The 12,134-nt window shown below is 36.2% G+C and overlaps 1 protein-coding gene across 1 annotated transcript in view; it reads left to right on the forward strand.

The window, feature by feature from the left end:
* The window catches only part of PLD5 (phospholipase D family member 5), a 438,256-nt gene that overhangs the window by 122,739 nt on the left and 303,383 nt on the right, over window positions 1-12,134 (forward strand). The gene's annotated exons all lie outside the window — the stretch shown is intronic.

Genomic DNA, 12,134 nt, shown 5'->3' on the forward strand with positions numbered 1-12,134 from the left:
AGGAAATGAGTCCAGGTAGAGGAATAGTAGTTGGAAGGAGCTCTGCTGTTAAAGGCAGGTGAGTAAAATGTTCTCCCTATGGCCTTCCCTCATTGTCTTTTTTGTCTTGATGTCTATAGTAGTAACATAGAGGTGTAGGTCCCATGAAGGCAGGAATGATAGCAGCCAAAGTTTGGAGCAGTTGGGTCTCTTGGTGATCCTATCACTATCCTACACATTAATCTTCAGTTTTCTCTTATTGTCTTCAGAATAAAATGCCAGAAAATATTTCATAGTCTGTCATTCAAAGCCCTGTACTTCCTGGCTAAAGCTTTTTTAGCCCTATCTTTCAGGATTCACTTTTATATACTCTATGTTCAACCAAACTGGCTTCCTCATCCTTCCCAAAGAAAGGCTTATGCTATTTTTTCTTAAAATATCCTTTTCCTAAAACATTATCTATATCCTTCCCATCTTTTAATAGTCACCTTGAATGATACTCAGTGAAGCCTTTCCTCCTACTCTCTGGCTCAAAGTAATGTTTTCTTCATCTTTTGTGCTCACATTCTGTTCACGAAATTATTGGGACATAGATTTGCAGCTGGAAAGGACATCGAGGGGAAGATTCATGGCTTCTTGATTTTTGCATGCACCACTGTCTATAGTGTAATGGTTGGTTTGTTGATTGGTTGTTGTTTTTTCATATTCAAAGAGGACCAAAATGGCATCATTATGTTGGAGTCAAGAAACAATATCTCTGACTATAGCTGATCCAGACCAATATGAGCTCAGAAGGCTCTACCACAAGTCGGGCCCAAATAAGCCATATGGACATTTAGAGACATCTCTCTACTAATAGTGTAATTCTTTCTTCTGCATATATGGTTCTTCAGTAGGGTTGAACTGAAAACCTAAGTACCTGAAAAGTTAAAAAGTATTCTAGTTTTTCTTTCAATTCCTAGAATTAGAAGACTCTTTAGAATCTATTAAGTCCAGCTTCTTTTTGGGTCTTAACCTCCCTTGCAGGTGATCATCTTGCTTTTACTCAAACCATTTTTGTGACAAGGAACTCACTGGGCAGCCCATTCTATATATTGCTTGCTGTGACTTGCTAGAAAATTCTTTCTGTTAAAGTCTATCTCCCTGCAACTTTACCCCTACAGTAATTATCCTCTAGAAATACATAAAATCTAGTGCCCTTTTTAAAACATAAAGACCTTGTCAATACTCATGGTTAGCTATCACATCCTTCCCAAGCCTTAACTTTTTATATAATAGTACCCAAGTTAAATAAAGGAGATAAAATAAGGAATGGACCTAGGATTCATTGGTATAGTGAACTTCCGTATAGGAAATGTCTAACAACATACTTTCTCTGCAATATGTGGTGTTAGACAGTTACTTAGAGTACAGCAATAGTAGTTTGAGTGATTTGCCTAAGACATCAGAGATAGAACTTGAACCCAGGTCTTCCTGGCTGTAAGGCCAGTTTTCTGTCTACTACACCATGTTGCTTCTTATTTAGTAGATTTCACAAGGTGATAAATAGGTAATTGCTAAATGAGCAGTACAAACAATGACTACAGAGTACTCAGTAACAGAACAGCACTGTGGAATGACATTCTCTGGAAAAAAATCATGGATGAGAAATCTCATAGATTTCTTGACATCATGTGTAACCTCAGCAGGGTTTTCTTTAACTGAATGATGACAACTTCTAAAGAAATGGCCTATTTCTGAGACTAGACTGTGAATCTCTCTGTTCAAGGGGCATTTTCTTTCCTAAAGCACTGCCCTTCAGAATGTAGGAGAAGGTATCACAGAATATTAAAGTTGGAAAGGACCTTAGAGGTCATGTGGTCCATTCTTTCACCTACTGTAAGCATCCCTTGTAAAGCATTTGTGATAGCATGTCATCCATTATGTCTGAAAACTTTCAGGGACAAAGAGCTCACTACCCCTTTAGTCAATTCATTCCATTATTGAACATTATTATATGAATATTATTATACTAATAATTAATCATTATACTAATATTTAATTAATTAATAATTAATATATTAATTTATATATAATATGTTATATCTTATTATTAGAATTTTCTTCCATAAATTAATTCACATGGTGGATAATAATATTGGCTGCAATATACTAGTGTTTTAAGTTTTAAAAGCACTTTACATTAAGCAACTCATTTTATCCTCACAGTTTTATAATACGAGTATTTTCCCCATTTTACATATGATGTAATTGAGACTCAAAGAAGTTTTAGAGAACTAGGGGTACACAGCTATTGTCAGTGGCATGATTTGAAACCTGTTCTTTTTGCTTCCATTTATAGCCCTTCATCCATTACCAATGAAGTCATATTAGAAGCCTGCTGCTAAGATAGTGCTTTAGTTTTTCTTTCAAACCATCCATATATGGTCTTAATATAGGATATGTATATATATATATATATATGTGTGTGTGTGTGTGTGTGTCTGTGTGTGTATAAAACTATATGTGTGTATATACACACACACATATATATGTGTGTATATATGTGTATATGTGTGTGTGTGTGTGTATATGTATATGAAACTAAATCTCTCCATACCTTTAATTATAAATACTACCTATCAAGAGGGCTCAGAAATGATCAGATAGCCGTTCTTGTTTTCTTTTTACTATGCTTACATGATCTCACCATATTCCATTTACTTTGGCATCCCCTCAGACTTTCCATACTTAATACTACAGCATTGAATTTGAGAAATATAATTCCATGAGTCAGCTATCAGGAAAAAAACTAGATTTTAGGCAGAGCTGGAATTGGAAGTTGTTTTTTGTTTCTTTATGCCTCTACCTTACTCTCTCATGTTACTAGAAAATAAAGCTATTTGTTACTATTTGTTATGCTATATAAATTGAAAAGGCAGCCTGGACAAATTAGAACAATTTCTCAAAATCACTAAGGAGCATTTTAAAATACACCTATTTTGTTTTTTGTTAAGAAGTTACTATCTTGAACATTGCCCTATTAAATTAACTGTTCTCTTCAATCAGTGCCTTTTTTCCTTCTTAAAATTGCATTTTTTCTTCTTAAAAGTAACAGTAGCTAATTCACTGTCCATCACTCATGAAAACTTGGTCCTCTCTTAATGGTTGTTTTGAGCCATGTGGATAAAGTTTGAGAGTAGTTCTGCTCTACTGTCTTATATTTTCCATATTGTTTGAGATAGTTTGTCTCCCAGAATGGGTTCAATATCTCCACCAATACTTAAATACACTAAATTACCCTTAAATAATTTTTATCAGTCATAGGAAAGTAGAGGATTTAAAAACTGATATAAACGTAATTGAGTCAGGAGGATTTGAGCTCATTTTCAGCGTCAGACACTTTTGTGGTCTTGGGCAAATAACCTCTTTAATTGCCTGTTTCCTTACCTGTAAAATCAGGCTAATGGTAGCACTTATAGGCTTGCTGGGAGGATCAAATTAGATCACAAATATAAAGCTCTCTACAAATATTAAAGGACAATATGAATACTAGTTATTATAGTAATGGACTTTGGGGATCATCTAGGTCACTTCTTTCATTTTACAGATGAGGAAACTGAGGCCCAAAGTAGATAATGGCCCTGTATAAGTCACATTGGAAATAAGTAGCAGAGCTGAGATTCACGTCCAGGTGTTATGATTCTGAACCCAGGGCTTTCCCCACTCTTACATTGCCTTTTTGTCTAATACTCTCATTTTACAGATAAAGGAAAAAACCCCAAATAGTTGAAGTGATTTGCACAACTTCACACTAGTAATACATGGCAGGACCAGGATATAAAGCCATGTCCTCAGATCCCACATTTACTTCTTTTTCCATTATACCATGATCTATTTCGATATGCTGGAATTTTTTCAACACTTGTCACTTTTCCCTCAATGTCTCTGCTTTCATGGGTAGAATACTAATAATAGCTATAAAATAATAAAAGCTAGCATTTATTGAGTGCTTGTTCCTCACAACAACTTTGGAAGGTGGATGTTATTATTCAAATTTTATACTTGAGGAAACTGAGGCAAACAAAAGTTAAATGATTCACCCAAAGTCTCAGTTGTTCAGTTGTTTTCCAATTGTTTCCAAATCTTTGTGACCACATTTGGGAATTTCTTGGCAAAGATACTAGGTTGGTTTGCCATTTCCTTCTCCAGCTCATTTCATAGATGAAGAAACTGAGGCAAATAGGGATAAGTGATACATAGCTAGTAGGTATCTGAAGTCAGATTTGAATTTAGGAAGATGAGTCTTCCTGACTCCAGATCCAACACTCTATCCACTGTGCCACCTAGCTGCCCTAAGTAAGTTTAAATGAGATTGCTGGTTGCTGCTGTGTGTCCTATATTCTATCATTCTTTTAACTCAAATGGCTGGCTAGTTAACCTGTTTAGGGCACTAGGCTAAAGAGGCCAAGGCTGTATGTATTTTTTTTTCTGTGTGACCGAGTTAGCTGTTATTCCCTGACTATACCCCTCACCCTGCCCAGCTATTTTGTATATCTGACATTAGTCAGGGGACTAGGGAGCCAATAGAATGTAAATGTTTTTAGAGAAAAGACTGTTTATCATTTTCTGTTCGTATCATTAACACCTTACAGAGTGCCTTGTATTTTAGACACTTTTCAAATATTTATTGCATTGGAATGGTTTGGAGATGTATTGAAGATAAGGGATTGTTAACTGATCATCACAAATTTGTTACTGCTACCAGAAAAAAATGGCTCAGAAATGAAAAGCCCAATTTCTACTGATGGTGATTAATTTGCATCATTTTTTAATGGTCAGCACACTTTAGATACTGATACCATGTCTTTCCTGATATCTCAACTGAAATCTTTGAACTCATTGTATGAGATCTTCCAAGCAGTCCTCAGGAAAACTAAACAAAATTCTAGTGTCACTAGTGACACAGCTCAAATAAACCTCCAGCTATTACTAATACTGAGCTGTAATGATTATGTATCCTAGATGACATAAAATGTATTTTCCTTAAAGAAACAATGAATGGAAAATAATTGGTTTCTCTTTCAAGGCAAGGTGGATGATAGTAAAAATATCAAGCTAAAAATAATGAAATCTTTGAGGCAAAACTTCTCTAGTTATATATGGGTTACAGAAATAATGTGTTTTTGAAAAAATATTTAAAATTTGAAATCACTTCCTCTGCACAGTATGCTCCTTTTATCCATAAACATCACACTGAAAACAAAAAATAGAGTCAAAATGCATTAAGAATTTTGCTTTTCTGGCTTTTTAATACAAAATACTTGAATTTATCAATGGCTTCATGATCTCATCAATATGGGGTGTTGCCTACTTTTGTGCAGATCACAGCCCATTTTCATCTTATGAAATTATTTTCTATGTCTTCTCATAAATCTTCATGAAAGAATTTATGAAAATTCAGTGAAAGCCTTCCTTTCAGACTAGTACTTACACTATTTGGGCTCTCCCTTGTTACTCCTCTTCTGTGTATATAGTACTGCACCATCATATTTTCTAGTCATAAGTGTGATTCCTTAGTAACACCATTATCACTAAGGAGTTACTAACAATAAACAGCTTGAAGAGTGTGAGGAATGTAGTATCTTCTACTATAATGAACTATTATGAACTATAATGAAGCTTAATTGGATATTGTGTTTAGGATAGATTAAAAGGATTAATTTTATGTCAAATGTCATATTGATTTAAAGTGGCATATTTATAAAAGTTATCACTATTATTTTTACAAAGCCATGTGATATTGTTTCACTGATTTTTCACCAAGTTGTATGCATCATGTATTCATTGTTTTCAAAATAAGAGATTGATAAGGGATGACAGACTCATCTGTGCTGCCAAGGCAGCCCTGGGGGAGAAAGAACCAGTACACTCCTGGTGAGTGCAGAAGCAATGGGGCTGGGATGCTGCTGGCTGTGGGCACTTACTAGAGACTGTAGGTCTTGGTTTCAATTACAGGTCAGAGGGGAGAACTGAAGAAGATCCTAAGGCCAGAGGCACCATCTCTCAAACCCCAGGACTAGAGATGATTACAAAAACTAAGTTACTACATATAAAAAATGAGCAGGCAAAGAAGAAAGAATTCAACCATAGAAAGTTACTATGGGAATAGAGAAGACCAGGATTTATCTTCAGAGGAAGATATGACACTGAAGCAAAAAAGTCTCTTCTACCTTAAAGAGTAATGTCAAATGGTCACCTGTCCAAAAAGAATTCATGGAACTTTAAAAAGACTTTAAAAATCAAATGAGAGAATAGGGGGGCAGAGCCAAGATGGCGGCTGGAAAGCAGTGAGCTCCCCGCCAAATCTCTCCAAAAACCTATAAAAAATGGCTCTGAACCAATTCTAGAACTGCAGAACCCAAAAAACAGCAGAGGGAAGCAGGGCTCCAGCCCAGGACAGCCTGGATGGTCTCTGGGAGAGGTCTATCCCACACGGAGCTAGGAGCTGGGAGCGGAGCAGAGCCCAGTGTGAGCTGCTCGGACCAACCAGACCAGGAGCCGGGCGGAGCAGGCCCTAGCGCCCTGAATCAGTGAGCTGCAGCAGTTACCAGACTTCTCAACCCACAAACACCAAAGACAGCGGAGAAGGTTAGTGGGAAAAGCTGCGGGAGTGGAAGGAGTTCACAGTTTGGCCACTGCCCCCGCGGCAGCAGAGTTGGGGCAGCAACAGCTGCTGTTGCTTCTGGCCCCAGGCCCACCTGGTGGGAGGAAGTGAGCTGCAGATCAGAGCAGGAGTGCACAGCCTGCTGAAGATCTAAGCCCAGTCCGGGTTGGGGGCTCTTGGGGAAGGAGGAGTGCCGGTGTGGCAGAGCTGGCGCATCGCCCCCAAACGTGGAACATAGAACTCTGTAGTCTACAAGCAGTCATACCCCCCTGAAAAACTCAAGGGTCAGGTTAGCTGGTTGGGAATATCGCCAGGCAGCAAAAACACACCCAGATTCAGTCTCAGACTTTGGATTCTTTCTTTGGTGACAAAGAAGACCAAAACATACAGCCAGAAGAAGTCAACAAAGTCAAAGAGCCTACAACAAAAGCCTCCAAGAAAAACATGAACTGGTCCCAGGCCATGGAAGAGCTCAAAAAGGATTTGGAAAAGCAAGTTAGAGAAGTAGAGGAAAAATTGGGAAAAGAAATGAGAAGGATGTGAGAAAACCATGAAAAACAAGTCAATGACTTGCTAAAGGAGACCCCCCAAAATACTGAAAAGTACACTGAAGAAAACAACACCTTAAAAAATAGACTAACTCAAATGGCAAAAGAGCTCCAAAAAGCCAATGAGGAGAAGAATGCCTTGAAAGGCAGAATTAGACAAATGGAAAAGGAGGTCCAACGGACCACTGAAGAAAATACTACCTTAAAAATTAGATTGGAGCAAGTGGAAGCTAGTGAGTTTATGAGAAATCAAGATATTATAAAACAGAACCAAAGGAATGAAAAAATGGAAGACAATGTGAAATATCTCCTTGGAAAAACCATTGACCTGGAAAATAGATCCAGGAGAGATAATTTAAAAATTATTGGACTATCTGAAAGCCATGATCAAAAAAAGAGCCTAGATATCATCTTTCAAGAAATTATCAAGGAGAACTGCCCTGATATTCTAGATCCACAGGGCAAAATAGAAATTGAAAGAATCCACCGATCACCTCCTCAAAAAATCCCAAAAAGAAATCTCCTAGGAATATTGTCGCCAAATTCCAGAGCTCCCAGATCAAGGAGAAAATATTGCAAGCAGCCAGAAAGAAACAATTTGAGTATTGTGGAAACCCAATCAGAATAACCCAAGATCTGGCAGCTTCTACATTAAGAGATCTAAGTGCTTGGAATAAGATATTCTGGAGGTCAATGGAGCTAGCATTAAAACCTAGAATCACCTACCCAGCAAAACTGAGTATCATGCTCCAAGGTAAAATATGGATTTTCAATTAAATAGAGGACTTTCAAGCTTTCTCAGTGAAAAGACCAGAGCTGAATAGAAAATTTGACATTCGAACTCAAGAATCAAGAGAAGCATGAAAAGGTAAACAAGAAAGAGAAATCATAAGGGACGTACTAAAGTTGAACTGTTTTGTTTACATTCCTATATAGAAAGATGATGTGTATGATTCATGAGACCTCAGTGTCATAGTAGCTGAAAGGAATATGCATATATATGTTTATGTGTATGTATATATATATATGTGAATGTGCATGTATGTATATATGTATGTATGTATATGTATATATGTGTGTATATATACATACACACACACACACACACATATATATATACATATATATATATATATATATAAAGAGAGAGAGAGAGCGGACACAGGGTGAGTTGAAGATGAAGGGAAGATATCTAAAAGAAATAAAATCAAATTAAGGGATGAGAGAGGAATATATTGAGAGAGAGAGATAGGGAGAGATAGAATGGGGTGGATTATCTCGCATAAAGGTGGCAAGATGTAGCAATTCTGTGGGAGGAGGGGAGAGGGCAGGTGAGGGGGGAATGAGTGAATCTTGCTCTCATCAAATTTGGCCTCAGGAGGGAATACCATACATACTCATTTGGGAATCTTACCCCACAGGAAAGAAGAGGGAGGAAGATAAATAAAGGGGGGAGGGATGATGGAGGGGAGGGCAGATGGGGGTGGAGGTAATCAAAAATAAACACTTTTGAAAGGGGACAGGGTCAAGGGAGAAAATTCAACAAAGGGGGATGGGTTGGGAAGGAGCAAAATATAGTTAGTTTTTCACAACATGAGTATTGTGGAAGGGTTATACATAATGATACACATGTGGCCTATGTTGAAGTGCTTGACTTCATAGGGAGGGTGGGTGGGAAGGGAAGAGGGGAGAGAATTTGGAACTCAGTTTTAAAAACAGATGTTCAAAAACAAAAAAATAAGTTTTTGCATGCATGCAACTAGAAAATAAGATACACAGGCAATGGGGCATAGAAATTTATCTTGCCCTACAAGAAAGGAAGGGAAAAGGGGATGGGAGGGGAGTGGGGTGACAGAAGGGAGGGCTGAATGGGGAACAGGGAAACCAGAATATATGCCATCTTGGAGTGGGGGGGGAGGGTAGAAATGGGGAGAAAATTTGTAATTCAAACTCTTGTGAAAATCAATGTTGAAAACTAAAAATGTTAAATAAATAAATTGAAAAAAATTTAAAAAAATCAAATGAGATTGAGGAAAATTTTTTAAAAAGAACAATCCAAGAAAAACAAGATTATCAAAAGACAAGGAGATTAAAAATGAGAGTCAGAATCTTAAGGAAGAAAATGACTCCTTGAAAATTAGAATTGGGCAAGGGGAAGCCAGCAGAGTTAAGAGATCAAGAAATAATAAAAACAAAATATAAAGAATGAAAAAAACAGAAGAGAATATGAAATATCTCATAAGAAAAAGAGCTTATATGGAGAACAGATCAAGAAGAGAAAACATAAGAATAATTGAACTAACTAAAAGCTATGATCAAAAAAAGAATCTTGATAAGGTAATATAGCTAAAGTTTCTTGAAGAATTAGAATAAAAGGGGAAAGTGGAAATAAAAAAAAAAATCCTTCAATCACCACCTGAAAGAGATCCTACAAGGAAAACCTACAAGAATATCATAGTCGAATTCTAAGACCCTCCAGCTCAAGTTGAAAATATTATGAGCAGCAAAAAAAAAAAAAAAAAAAAATCAAATATGGTGGTGCCACCATTAGAATCACACAAGACCTAGCAGCAATGACACTGAAAGACCACAGGTCTTGGAACACCATATATCCAAAAGCAAAACAACTGGAGTCATGGCTAAAAATATCATACTCAGCAAAGCTAAGCATAATCTTGAATGGGAAAAAGTGGATATTTAATGAATTGTCAGACTTTTTAAATTCTGTTAAAAAAAAACTGAACTTAATAGAACACTTGACATATAAGATCCAAGAGAAATGTAAGATATAAATATATGTGTATATATATATGTGTGTGGGTATACGTATATATATATATACATAATATATATAAAAGGCTAATTACAAGAGACTTAATGAGGACAGATTGTTTACTTTCCATATGAAGAAATGTAAAATGTATGTCTAAGATTGTCATTAGTAATTGGGTAGTTCAAAAGAAAGATTGGGGTAGACCTATGATATGATTCTAAAAAGTAAAAACATTTAGGAAAAGGTAAAAAGAGTAATTATCTTATATAAATGAGGTATGAGAGGAAGAACTGACACAGAGGAATTAGATGGGGGAGAGGGCTGGTAGTCTGGAACCCTACTTTCATCAGGAATGTGTTTAAGAAGGAACAACACATATGTATCTGGAAGGGTATAAAAGTCTTCTAAATTCAGAAAGAAATAGAAGGCCAAGGGGATGAGGAGGCGGGGGGAGGATAAGGGAGGGATTTTTAGAAGGGAGGGTGAGAGAATAGAGTAAGGAGGGTATTGAAGAGTGTTTAGATTAATGGGAATGGGAAGATAAGGGAGGGATCCTTGGAAGGAGGGTGGGTTAAGTAATAGGAGGGCAAGGTAGTGGGTGGAAGTAAAGTAGAGAAGTCAGGAGGGATAGGAAGTAAGAGATACACACAAACATAAAATAAAGATTAGAATTTATGAGGAAAAAAAGCAAGGGTATTAATCATGATCTCAGACAAAGAACTAAAATAGATTTAATCAAAAGAGAAAAATAAGGAAACTACACTATATGTCAGCCATATTAATATTGTTTTAGACTATTTAAAATAACTAGACAGTATAAGGTTGAGATATTGCTATTGCGTAGGAAATGGTGAGTTGATGGACTTAGAAAAAGAGGATATCAACTCTCAGAGAAACAAAGGACAAATAAGTATAGTACAGTTTTACATATATGCATATGAATGTATATGTCTATATATGAATATGATTATAGATATCTAAGTATATGTATGTGTAAGTGGATATATGTATATATATCTGTGTAAATATGTCTGTATGTGTATGTGTGTATATATGTGTATACACACATATACACATATGTATATGTGTGTGTATACTCTAAGTTGTAGCCTTCTTGGGGAGGTGGGGAAGAACAAAGTAAAAAGTGCACAGCAGAGGACAAAAGAAAACTTACAAGGAAACAAAGAAAATATGGACAGCTCTGAACACACAACATAATATTTATTATGTATGGTTTTCTTGAAATGGAAATTTTTTGTTGTGTATTTTAAATCCTCTTCTATGTTCTGCTATGCACATGGCAATGAATAAATTAATAAAAATATATAGAACTTGAAAGACATGAGGAATATAGTATCTTCTACTATAATGATGCACATTTAATCTTGGAAGCTTCATTGAACATTGTGTTTAGGATAGATCAACAAGATTAATTTTATGTCAAATTTCATATCGATTTGTGTCTCTATGCCTAGACATGTAGATCATAGTCATCAAACTAGCTCAGGATGTATTGCAGCCACAAAACTCCCAAGTCTTGCCAAACCAGATTAAAATGTAATTGGGAAATATTTAACAAAATAAATATAAACATAGTAGGAGATAGATAATATTAATATGTGGTTTTCTGAGTCAACATGCAGCCCGTAAGAATCATTACTAAGGTTTAGTGGCTTCATTTCTATTTGAGTTTGACAACACTGGTATAGACAATCAATAAATATTAAAACACTAGTTGTGCTCCACAAAGATCCAATCTTCTGCTGACAATGAGCCTGAAAAGTGTGGAATCTTTATGTTGCTAACAGGAACATAGCATGCTCTAGATAAATGATAGATCCACAATGTGTTATTAAAGTGAGTTTATTATATTTGAATGGGAAGCTAGATGGTACAGCTGATAGAGTGCCAGGCATGGAGTCAAAAAGACTCATCTTCATGAGTTCAAATTCAACCTCAGATACTTACTAGGTGACCCTGGGCAAGTTACTTAACCCTGTTTTTCTCAGTTTACTCATCTGAAATGGCAAACCATTCTAGTGTCTCTACCAAGAAATGGGGTCACAAAGAGTTGGACACAGCTGAAAATGACTGAAAAATGAATTATATTTGAGGCCCAACTGCAGTCTTTATGGAACCCAGAGGAACTGCTTTGTTTTCTGATAAAACAGATAGAATACCAAGCTGG

This window comes from Trichosurus vulpecula, chromosome 4 (genome assembly GCF_011100635.1).
Source record: "Trichosurus vulpecula isolate mTriVul1 chromosome 4, mTriVul1.pri, whole genome shotgun sequence".
NCBI lineage: Eukaryota > Metazoa > Chordata > Mammalia > Diprotodontia > Phalangeridae > Trichosurus > Trichosurus vulpecula.